This window comes from Aulonocara stuartgranti (assembly GCF_965226115.1).
Source record: "Aulonocara stuartgranti genome assembly, chromosome: 15".
NCBI lineage: Eukaryota > Metazoa > Chordata > Actinopteri > Cichliformes > Cichlidae > Aulonocara > Aulonocara stuartgranti.
In genome coordinates, this window is record NC_138951.1 from 36,776,558 (window position 1) to 36,789,573 (window position 13,016).

Sequence of the window (13,016 nt, forward strand, 5' to 3'; positions counted from 1 at the left end):
TGCTAAATGTCACAGCATTCATGCCATCCTCTATTCAGTTAAATTCAGTTGTATTCATTTAGCGCCCATTCACAACAACAGTTATCGTAAGGGATGTTCCATCGTAAGGTACAGACTTTACAGATAGAAACCCAGCTTCTTGTTAAAACTGGTTAAAGTGAGGAAGGAAAATAGAGTTTTAACAGGAAGAAACCTCTGGTACACCCAGACCTAGTGAGGCCCTCAACTGGTTGGGGTCTGCTCACTGTGCTAAATATACTTAGGTCCAAGGGCTTTTAACTGGTGAAACTATGATTGCCATGGTAACAAAGAATCTCTCCCCAAAAGTCATATCTGCATTTCTGTTTTTATCTCTGAGCACGAGTGCAATAGGAATTGCATCACTCTGCAACCTGCCCCACTATACAGTGATTATGTTCTCATCATGGTCGTGCCACTTAGAGAAATACTCTGATCATTCTGCCGTGGTTGGGGGTATAAGTGATGGGAAACAGGAGAAGTGCAGAGCACTAATGGATGATTTTGCGGAATGGTCTGGGAGAAATCATCTGCTTCTAAAATTGAATAAGTCCAGAGAGATGGTGATCAACTTAAGACAGAAGAGGCTAACTACACAGCGTGTTTCTAGCTCGGAACAGGATGCTGTTTTGGTGGCGGAGTACGAGTGCCTGGATGTCCATATGAACAAAAGACAGATCATCACAGACACTGTATAAAAGAATGGAAAGAGCATTTTCCCAGTCTGTGCAGCAACATTTTGGAGATTTGGAGACTGTGGAGGAAGTCAGTGAACAAACTATCCTGACCACCCTCTGCACCACTTACTGGACAGGCAGGGCACCGCCTCTGACAGACTGATTCAACTCCAGTGCCATATAGACAGATACAGGAAATCTCTCATATCACATACAATAACTCTCAACAATATAAAGCATCAGTATGGAATCCCGCCAGTCCTTTCATCAAAACATGTGATTGGACATTTGATTAAGTATCCTAATAGTTTTCCGTAGAGCTTCATCACTCATGTGACTATTATAAAATGTCAGCAAATCTGAAAATGACAGGATTAGAGGCATTAATATGTAAAGCTAATGTTCTGGATCATAGCACATGCACTGTAGGCAGATATTGTTGCAACATTAGCCTAGCAGTTAGTTTGCTAGAAAATAAAAGCCAGGTTAAATGAGTAAGGAGCTAGAGAGGATTACACAGCTATGCAAGTTGCCTTTGTCCTTGTGTTGGCTCATGCAAGACAGAAAATCCAGGTATAAAAAATAAATTAAATAACTTTAAAAATAAAAAGAATACACAAGAGTGGATTGCAGCACTAAGAGGGAGCTTCAGGGTAAATCACACTCTTGGTATCCCAATCTATTCTATCTCTGAAATACTCCTGTTTACATCACCTGCATTAACATAAAAAAAAATGATGCATACTGGTACTGGACTAACAATGGATTTCCTATTTAAACTATTTAAACTACCGTATATGTTCATTTTCAGATGCATAATCAGTTGCTGTCTGGCCCCTAGTTTCTGCACCAATCAAGTTTCCATTCAGACAAAGACGCAGTTTTATGTTTGACTTTGTGGTGTAAAGATTGCCGGACTTCTAACAATCTCAATCCTGATAACACTTTACATCTCTGGGATCCCTTTAATATTTTAGGTGGCGGTGATTCAAATAGTCTTAAATGTTAATGTAGGAAAGAAACAACTTATTTCCCCCTGTGATAAGTATAGCACAGAAAGGTGGGGATAACTCATTTATCTGCATAGAAAGTGTTTAGTTATGGTTCATTTCTTTAAAGTACCAGAGCAGGATGTATTTCTATATATGCATATATATTGTCGAGATGGCTCGCCCTTAGTTACTGAATCAAAGGCCACCCAGACAGCTGGGAGGTGGATATCTCATTTGTGGGACACTTTATCCAAAGGAGCATACAGCAAGCGGAGTGCCACTTTAGCCTATTAGGCCTATTGTGTGGGTGGGTTTTGCACTCTCTCACGCCTGCCTTATAGGTGCCACCCTTTGCAGCTGACTCCACTCAGCAGTCAGGCCAGGGAGTACTTGAGCTGGGGGAGAGGGGCACCCTGGTGCCACAATACCATTGTTCTTAGCAGTATGTAGCCTGTGTGTTTGAGGCCAAGTTCTCCTTATTGATGGAAAATGGTGTGTTAGTTTCAGCTGTTTATTTACCCCCATTTTGATTTGGTGCTTGGTGTTTCTTTTTCGTCTTCTGGTACTGTGGGTGTAGCTGCTTGGCTATTTCTTTTAAGTGTTTTGCTTATCATTCTGACACCTTGAGAAAGAGAGAGGTTAAATGATGAGTGAAATATGTCACAAATGCCCACAATTATCTGTGTTAAGTTCAAGTTTTGTCTGTAAACATCTTTAGAATTCCAGGTTTGTTTTATGCCTTTTTAATTTTTTGAGGTTATTTACTGTGTCAAACACCAGTGCAAACAAAATTAATGGTGTATAGGAAACAGCCTGTACAAACAAAACAGAGGCACTGATTAAAGCTAAAGAGACAATGCAACAGTTTTACTTAATTTGTTTTACAGCATTCTTGGGCCTGCTGTCTGTCTGTCTGATAAAATTAGACTAGCATAATTGCAAACAGGCTCTGCTTTGGCAAGGCAAATTCCATTGCAGTGAATTACCTTTATCCTTAATCTAAGTCAAAGCTCTTCCCTCGTATCTTGTAGATTAAGTAACAATCCTGAAATCACCAATCAATGAATGGCCTTGTCTGACTTTTCTTCAAGTCAGGGGCTCTTGACTGCGGGTGCTCAGTGCAAGGTGACAGAACACTATATCTCCTCTAATTAAACCACTCACCCAGTCACTCTGATTGGCGTCTATTTCCCACACAATGGTGAATGTACAGAGGAAGAGAGGAAAAAAAGGAGTTATGGAGAAGTGAGGCCAGTTAAGCAGTGTTGAGTGCAAAAAAAAATGAAAAAAATGAAAAAATGTGATTGAAGAATGGAAGTTGGAGGAGCAGAGAGGTGCTGTGAGAAAATTAAAGACAAGACGCAGGCTCACTTGTTTTTGAGAGTGGATCATTTCTTTTATCTTTATTTAGACATGAGGAAAGCTGACAGTAATAGAGAAAGACAAAAAAGAAGAATCATTTTATGAGGATGCAGGGAGACTCACCTGGCCCCCAACAATGCCACCTATCAAGTGTCCGGAACTGTTTCAGCCTTCCTCAGATAAATAGCAACAGAAAATTCTGTTATTAAGTTTGGTTGTATGACAGTGAATATCAGTTTCACTGGGATAATTTCATTTTGTTATGAGCTCCTTCTGCTGTTTAGGTAACATTATTCCATTGAACTCAAAGCAGATTGGAGTTTGCCACATAGTGTAAAACTGATGTTATGGTCTTTTTTTAATACTCGAGGCAAAATTCTGCTCTTTTAACTAAGAGAAACATTTATATTAAAACCCAAATAGAATTCAGCTATAGTCTTTTCATGGCTGATGATGCAACCCTTAAAAAGCTACTGTTGCTGAGACACAGTGGTGTGACTGATGTCTATTAATACTTTGTAGAAGCTGATTTTTTTTATTATTACTGTGGTTCTCTCCGACTCATCCACCTCAAAGACATGGCAAGGTTACAACAGACAGTATGCCAGGAGAATATTCCCTTAACTGCTTTAATGATTGGTCTCGCCGAGGTAAATTGAACGCACGGAAACATAGCAAATTAAGTTTTAGTAGCAGCCTCAACAGATATCTCCATTTGCAAATTTTAGAACGGGTTGTTCTTTTCTTATTTCATGATATACTTCTTTACTGCAGTGAAGAGCAGGAGAATCATGTGAGAACAAAACTAATTGAGACACCAAGACATGAATATTCAAATGCATGCTGCATATTTGGATCATCATCAGCTCACTTCCAAGTGCTTGTCCTATTGGCTTTTGGCTCACAGTGTCTGGTGTCCCCTTACTTGTGCAAGCAGATGTTATCAAAGGAACGTCCAATTATCTAAAGTAAAAGCAAAGATAAGAAAAAGATGATCAAATGATCATTCCGAGGAACTTAAATGCTTTAGCTTGGCTTAAAGGTCATGTCCAGCTACGCGGGTAGAGAAAGGCTTCCATACTTCCTAGATTAGGAATCTGATCCACTGGGCCCACAAATTATATTTTTTTTATTTATTTACTGATGGATTGATGGATGTTTTCCTTGCCTCTGTTTTGCCAGATCGTGCAGAAATTAGTTGAGGACTGCCATCTTTAAAAGGCCTTAACTGCACCCGTGCATGCACACTCTCTAGTCTAGTCTTTACAAAACCATGCTAACTTTATGACTGTTAAAATTTTTATCACATAAGTTCAATAAGACAATTAATGTGCTTCGCTTAGGCAACCGATCACTTTTTGTTCTACTTTAAATATTTTGGATAGACAGTAAAATCCAAATGAGTGGCTGTGAGTAAAATGAATCCATCAGGTCGAGGAGCTGAGATACCAAAGAGTATGTAATTTCTTGTAGCACCCAGCAGCAAACACAGGATGCATACAGAGGATCCAGGTGCAAATTATGTTTGATATTAAATGGTCCAGACAGTCCTGAAAAAAGCACTCGTCTTCAGGTGAAATAATGCAATTTGATTATTCTTCAAGCAGCAAACACCAAGCAAACATCAACGTGCACCAACTCTAGTCAAGATATCATGGTCTGAGAAACACATAATCAGTCTGTATTATATACCAGCTGTAGGTGGTATTTTTACACAACATGTGTTGCCTAGAACATAACTCGGAAAGAACACCAAAAAAAAGTGTTGCCCCCATGCACACCATGGGCTGGGCAGAAGTGTAAGAACCCAACTTTAAATTTTATCTGTGAAGTCGATTAATGTGTGGCTTGTATAAGGGATGAAAAAGCATGTACATTGTTACAAGATCAGAGCGCTTATTATTATTATAATTATTAATTAATTATGCAGTTGTAAACTATAGGCATTGACTGAACTTCCACTGAACAGCAGATGTACATAATGTTCATATTAGGAAACATTGTAGTTTTCACAGTAGTTTCTAACTATTAGGGATCATCTGAGCCCACTGAAAGCAAAAGGAACTTCATTGTTCACTTGTACAGGTTTAGAGGCTCTTACTGCAGTCTTAAGGACCAGTAGTAAGCAGACTAGAATGCAACAGAAGGCAGGCTGAGCAGAGAGGTTGCATTTGAGGTGCAGCAGCGAGGGCAGGTGTTTGAGAAGGATGATGCAGTCCCAGAGAAGGACTCTTTTTCCCCCTTGTACAGAAATGAGTCAAACTACTGCTATAAGTCTGTAATGTGTGGAGAAAAATCTTGGATGTGCCAGGTATGGAAATGTGATTACATGCAGTCCACCAAAAGGAAAAAAAAAACAAAAAAACAATGGTGCATAGTCAGACCGTGGTGACGGTAATTGTAGGAAGACTGCTGGGTCACTGAAAAGCAGGAATTGAGTGACAATTGTTCACCCCAAAGAGGAAAACAAAGCTAAAAAATAATTAAAGTTCAAGAAAGCAGCATGAGAAGTGCAGACAGTGGACAGTTCTCATTGTATTAAACACTCTGTTTCACTTCACTACAAAGAATTTCTTTGTCTTCTAAGAGACTGACAGCAAAGCAAATGAGAATAGTCCACATAGCAGTTGTTCCACTTATTTTTGACACTGTCACAGTACACAGCTATAACATGTAGCTGTGTATTTCTACTTCTATCTGGCTTGATGCAGTGTATCCAGCAGGGGTTGGATCATAATGCATTGCATCTTTTGTCCTTTGTAGACTGAAAAATGGGGATCAGAGTAAATCTTTGGTGAGGATGAAGTGCACTGAAGGAGGATGAATGTCCATATTTTTCCTGGCTTTGGATAGCTATGCATTTTATTCCTCTTTCATATTTTATTTGCATTGTATACAGGTGTATTAACAGATGGAAACAATCTTTCTTATTCTTTATAATAAAAGTTTAACAGGCCATAAACATAATTGTATAACTGATATACATACACATGAAAAGAGGGCAATAATTCTGTTATCAGTGGTTTCCTATTCTCCTTTTTCTGAGAAACTGAGAATGTTAAAACATCTTCAGTGTACATATTAGTATGTTGTGAACACGAAGCTGAGGGGAATCAAAAAGGTCAAGAATTAGCCCTTGGCATCAAACAGATGCTAAGGGCTAATTCTCATCAACTGGCAAGAAGAGCGCTCATGGTTCTTCAGGTTTTCTTATATATATATAAATAAGAATATATATATATATATATATATATATATATATATATATATATATATATATAGAGAGAGAGAGAGAGAGAGAGAGAGAGAGAGAGAGAGATATAGATAGATAGATAGATAGATAGATAGATAGATAGATAGATAGATAGATAGATAGATAGATAGATAGATAGATAGATAGATAGATAGATAGATAGAGATATAAATATAAAATCCACTGGAGACAACAAGTGAGAGTGTGTCTATCACCACAATACAGAAAACAGCATGATAGGAAAGATGGTCTGATAGAAGGCAGCAATGTATTGAACACAAAACCTGTGTTTTCAAGTGTCCATGTGAGTGAGTGGCTGGGCTCCAGGAGGTTAAATTTAAGGTCGTCCCTGTAAGAGCATCTGTGGCACTAGACAAAGTTGAGAAAGGCAGCTTTGTCACTTAAAATATCTGATTAACTAAAACCTGCAACTGAAGCTGATTGATTAAATGTCCTCTTGGGCCTTATCAGTCTGTTTTTGTTCATTTTCTGGGGGGGGGGGGGGGTTTAGCAGTCAGAAGCAAAGTGCAGAAAATACCTCATTGTCTTCTTACCTGTTGTGAAGGTTTTGCAGTAAACCCAAACAAAAATAATTTTATAATATTAACGAATCACACACTGGCTTCTGTTTAATACATTTCTTAAGTCACACCTTGTAGTTGCAGTTTTGTATTTTGCCCTTACATCGTCTGGGGAGGAAATTCATATCATATGGAGAACTTATTGTTAACTGTGTTTTAGAAGTTTAAAAATATGTGTGTACTAGAACACAATTTATCCACAGTCTCGTTTAAATAAATGGGTAAATAACAGTCCAGTGAGATGGATTGTTTGCATTCGCAGTGTAATATTTGATATACACACGAGCTTATCCTTTGAGTCTGATACGAAGAGATGATGCTTTATCTTTAAGATACCCCTGCTGCACCAAGTAGGGGGCGGTTGCCATGACGCAGTGCGCTGTAGGCATTGGCCTGTTTCATGCTACCTTACCTTCCCTCTTATGGCGGGTAAAGGCAGGCTGGTGATGCTACTGGATGAAACCTTTAGTAAGGCGGGGAAAAACTGTATGACTTCATCATAGCGAGTAGAGCACTGCAAAAACCTGCATTCTAAAAAAAATTCTTCTTACGCATAAAGTCCCGTTTTTTACTCCACTGCTCAACGATATTGTTTAGGGAATATATGGAAAAGTTGTATTATAATTCTGAATTATCTTGAGTTAAAATAGGTCAAAATAGGTCATTGTAAAAATTTAGATTTTTCCTTTTTTAGAGCAGTTTTCATGTATAGTCGCTAATGAGTAAAATATTAATTAAATAAACACACCAACAAAGGTAATGATAATAAAGTTAGAATGTTAAAGTAGTTTTATAAAAGAAGGGGGCAATGAGAGGAGGGGGGAGAGAAGACAGAGAGAGCCTTCAGTTGAGTGGTGGCTGGAGAGGGAGGGCCGGACGCATGACATCATTCCCTCAGCTTCTCTGCACGGACAGAGCTCTGGTTTCTCCAAGTGCGCACGGCGGCTGCTGCTGAGGGAACGACTCCTCCTGCCGTACCCAGGCGCGTCCTGAGCATCCTGCGCTCTTGGGTGGATTTTAAAATCACTACTTAAGCCGGCAGGGGAACCCGTGTACGGTTCCTGACTGGACCTGCCGCGGGGACGAACATATTTAACACAAACCCGGGGATTATTGTTTGTTTTAAACATGAAGATGTGATGGGTTTATGAGCTGAGAGAGAGCGTGAGAGAGAGAGAAAAAATAAATAAAAGCTGGAACTCCGACACCGACAAAAGGTAGGCAGACTTCTCAGCCTGTTTTCCCGAACAGTGTTTGGCTACTTTTCTTCCACTAGACCTTGGTTTTAATGTCATGGTTTTATCTGTGTGTAAAAGAAAGGGGGGGAGCATCAGGCATGGGGTCTGGGAGCGCACAGACCTCTTCTGTCCTGTCGTTTTAACACCTGCACAGAGCATAAGGCAAGTCTCCAAAGAAAGCGTTTCAGAATACTGCAAGAAAGCACGTTCAAGTTGAAACGGGGCTTAGCGACGGAACGAGATGCTCGAAAGTCCCGGACTCAGCGGGAGATTCGACTCTGCCCTCGCAAAGGTGTTGCTATAGTGGCAGAGCATATCTGCCGCTTAAATAACGGGGATACGTTCACGAACGACGGTCGCAACAGGCACTGCTTCCCTTTTCTGTTCTGCTCTCCCACTCACTTAATTACAAAATGAAAAAGGAAGCCTGGGTGGTTCTGCAGCAGAAAGGCGAAGCAGGATTTCTTTAAGGTCTTCTTTTACTCCTCTTTACGCAGCATAGAGCTTCTTTGGAACATTTCCCATATTTCTTAATCATTCGTTTTTTTCGGGCGGGGGTGTGTCTCTCTCGCTTTCTCTCTCTCTTTCTGTATCTCTCTCTCCGCGTGTGTGTGTGTGTGTGTGTGTGTGTGTGTGTGTGTGTGTGTGTGTGTGTGTGTGTGTGTGTGTGTGTGTGTGGTGGGAGGGGGTTCTCCATCTAGCAAGTGCATCTCCACAGGGGGGTGTTTCATTGACCAAGTCAATCGTGACAGGCGTTTCGTTAGAATCCGGCTATATAGGCATGCCCACAGACCAGGACACATCCAGCTCTTCTCGTAGGCATCGACCGTAAAAATGTTATTTTCGATCATTTCTGTCCCCTGTATCTCTTTCCCCTTTCTCTCTGTGGATCTCTTGTTTGATCAGTATTCAAGAGTGACCTGTAAGTGTTGGACTTTGAGAGCGGCGTTTGGTCTGCGCCCCTGGACGGGCTTTTGCTTTTGCGCATCACGTTGCCTCTGGCTTGTAGAACGTATTTGGGCTCGTTTCGAGGTGCGTCGCTTGAGCTTTCCACAGAGCCACCGAGGTGGAGTCAGCACAGCAATGACACTGACTTTGTCTAATTGCCAGTAACGTCCTTGCTGAAGCTGGAAACTCCGAAACGATTGGAATTTGCTCCCGTCTGTAGATCCTGTCGCTCCCGTTGACATTTGACGTAAAATACCTTGTGTTTAGCCTCTGAAGACATATCTAAAAATGTAAAAAGCTGGTTTTACACACACACACACACACACACACACACACACACACACACACACATATATATATATATATATATATATATATATATATACATATACATAAACAGTCACCGGGACACGGACTACAAACTGAGTAACCATTTTTTAAGTTTTATAAGATTTGGATGATTCCTCTCATAGTTTAATATTTTTATAAAAGCAAAGCAAACACATCATGTATCATTCGGATTCATTCTTTTTATTATTCATGAGAGCAAGGATAGTCTTTTTAGGCGATTTCTTATTTCTAACAGCATTTTTTTTTTTATTTCTAATAGCATATTTTTATTTGGAGCTTGGTTTTGCCATATTTGGCACAAAACAATTTAGTCTATCATTTTCACGAAGTTGTGCATTTCCCATCTTGTTCCATCTCTTTGTTTCGATCGCAATGAGCGCATCGCGGGTCAGCAAAGCTCATTAAAGCCAGAGGAGAGAACAATATCTCGCCCGCGCCCGGGTTGTTAAAAGAAAATGGCTTTATTCATTTTTCTCTGTACCAGTGGTAACTTAGTTATAGCTTTTTTATGGTGCCTGGAAATGGCTCACAGGCTCGCGGTGCTATGTAATGTAATCAAATTTATGATGTTGCTGTGTATTACAATTCCCTGTTATGCTCCGTCACATGAGAAATTTGGAGTGACTCCCGCCCCCTCGCCCCATCCTCCACACGGGCAAAACACAATGCCCAGAAACATCAGAACAAGTCAGGTTAACAGCCACCAGTGGGCTGAAGAAGAAGAAGCACGCACCCCTCGCCCCCCACTTAAAATAGCCCACGATACTTCCTAAATTATATTCTGACTTATGCTACCACACATTTATTCAAGCAACAAACCACGTGCCTCTTGAGTTTTACATTTTTCACATTTTATGCACATTTCTTTTCCAGTAACAGTCAAAAGTTTGATTTCTGCAAGGAAGATTTAGAAATATGCAGAGCTGATTTCGTAATGATGAAACAAATAATGTGATGCAGCTTAGCACACAGAGCAAGACATGCACACATACAGATTTGTATTCCCTCATCTTTTTTTTAGGCAGAACAGCACCCTTGGGATTCATTTGGCTATTATTTGTATGATTTTAATATTTCAGTCTAATTTCTAATTCAGATCCATCTTTTAGAAAGATGTGTCGCTATGTTTCTGTCCTCCTCTTAATATTAAGATGCAGTGGTACCCAATGATCACTAATGCAGAGTACAGTCTTTCCTGTCTGACAGGCCTGTGGAAGAACAGCCTTTCATACTTAATTGGAGAACACATTTTATGCAGTTCTTCAGCATCCAATGTGTGTTCATGGAGCAGTCAAATACCCATGTTAGACATGCAAAAGAGGTCATTCTAACAGATCAAGGATCAAAGATTTGGATAAAGTCAGTGAGGACTGTTCTTTAACAAATAATATTGTTGCTGGATGTCTTGATACTCCTCTTGTTCAAGATCAGGTGGCTGAGGTGCAAGGTGAAACCCTCATTGACACAACCAGTGAGACCAGTGAGTGCAGAGCATTAAAGATGTTGTAATAGAAGAGTATGTTAGCTTAATATTCAGGCTCTATGAATGCATGAAATATGTAATAGGATGGGATGTTAGCATCCGTTGTTTGCTCCTGCTGAAATATGCTTCAGATATACTTGCCTGTCGCCAGCTGTACAGTCAAGATACTTTCAGGCACACGAGTGAGGCCACGGCTGTTAAAAATCACCACTGGACTTGCAAATATGTAGAGTGACAGACAAGCACCTACAGACTCACGCACATAAACATATGATTTTATTACAAGATGAGCCATATTCTGCAGTTTCATCAAAAGCCACCAAACCAAAATTTTTGGTCACGCTATTAACGCAAGTGAATGGATGTGGAGGGCTGGTAGAGCTATTTATGGAAACTCAGATGCTGTAAAGTAACACCAGAAAGAAAAGAGAGAGAAGAAAATATTAAATCATAGGCACCCTTCATGGAGCGTTTCGTCCATGTGCACTGAGGCAGTCTAATTACCAGGAGAGTGCTTGTTAGTTGTCACCTCCAGATAAACAATGGGCTGTTTTTTTCCTCCTCCCCACCCCCCCACCCCCCCTCCTGCCCCGCCTGTGGCAGAGTTTGAAATTCTAGGTAACAAAATGTCAGCTTCAGTGTCCATTCGCCTTCATCTCTGCATCTCTGTAAATAAACCAAAGTAATTTAAATGCACGTTAATAGCGTAAAACACGATTGACATCTAGAACCAAACAACTGCTGACTGCCACTCCAGAGGTGATTAACTTATTAAAGAAAAACTTGGGAAGGATAGAATAATGTGACAGCGCATTTTGGAATCAGCCTTGTGTTTCAACTGTGCCCTATTGTACAGTAAATCTTGTCAGAAAGCATATGGTCCTGAAATATGCTAATGAGTTCTGGAATATTCTAACAGCAAAGAAAGAAATGTCCTTGCATCCTCTGAATTTGTCATTTCAAACAGCTGAGATATAAGCTCTTTAGAGAAAGTTGACTGTCAGAATGGGGGCAAAATGCACTATTCAAAACGTTTCCATGAACATTCTGACCTGGTTTGAGCCTACCATTGGGCTTGACACTTTAATGGCTTTGATATGTATGCATTTTCCCAGCACAGCTAACATGTCAAGCAGGAAGATGTTGTCTGATCCTGGAATAATTGAAATGTTATCCTTCATTCCAAGTAAGGAAAGGAATCACTTGTGAGGGATGGGGTTAAAAGCCTCTGGGCCTTCCCCTTCTTGTCTAATGTGTTAGGCTTAATCTAAAAAAAAAACAAACAAACAGATTACTTCGTAAAGCAGGGTCTTTTCACGTCACAAACCCAGTCAAATAATGTGTAAAGATTATAGTGACAAGAGGAAGTATGTTGTACTAGTTTTGCATTTTGCTTCAGTATGGTTTCATTATGCTGTTTAATTTCACTGGTAAGAATTATGCCAAAATATATCATCATGAGATATACCGCCTTTGTGGTATGGATGTGTTATATTACCTATAGTTTCATGTATTTCCAACAAAACAAACACAGGTGCTGTAGCTAAGTTGACACCAAAAAATGCTGAAATCACTTATACCACTGATATCTGTGGCCATGGAAGGGGCTAACACAATAATTCCCTCTCATTCACAGATGCAGTCATATGAAAAAGTCCAATTTTCTTACCCAGCTTTCCCTGTAATGCTAAGTGACGTCTGATTCTCAAACCTGATGGAATATAGAGTGGTTCTCAAAAGGCATCATGACAGAACTGGCATTGCACCAGCACCCTACCAACATCAATAAAGCAGTATGTCAAGCATCACACTTTAAAACAGGTCGTTAAAGATGACTACAGTGGTAATCTGTAGTCTTAGAAAACCCAAGCTCGTGGGGGGCTCTTCTCTTGAACGTACCACTGTCTCTCAAAACATTTGTCATATCTCCAGTTGCACTCCAAGCACTCTAAAGATGCTACATGCTCATTGCTGACTCACGTAAACACCTGTAAAAGGAATTAGTCCATTCATTTTTCGTGTGGGGTTCACAAAGGTAATGGGATTGGATATAATGCACAACTGAGATTTCCTGAGAACTAAGTAAAAAATGAACAGAAATGTTGCTTTATTC

General features: G+C 40.0%; 1 protein-coding gene across 1 annotated transcript in view; it reads left to right on the top strand.

Moving 5' to 3' along the window:
• Nucleotides 1–7,787: 7,787 nt before the first annotated feature.
• ptprsa (protein tyrosine phosphatase receptor type Sa) overlaps nt 7,788–13,016 on the top strand; it is a 232,587-nt gene continuing 227,358 nt past the window's right edge. Inside the window, exon 1 of the mRNA XM_082507103.1 lies at nt 7,788–8,100. The gene's annotated coding sequence lies outside the window, so the exon portion shown is untranslated. The remainder of the gene's footprint in view (nt 8,101–13,016) is intronic.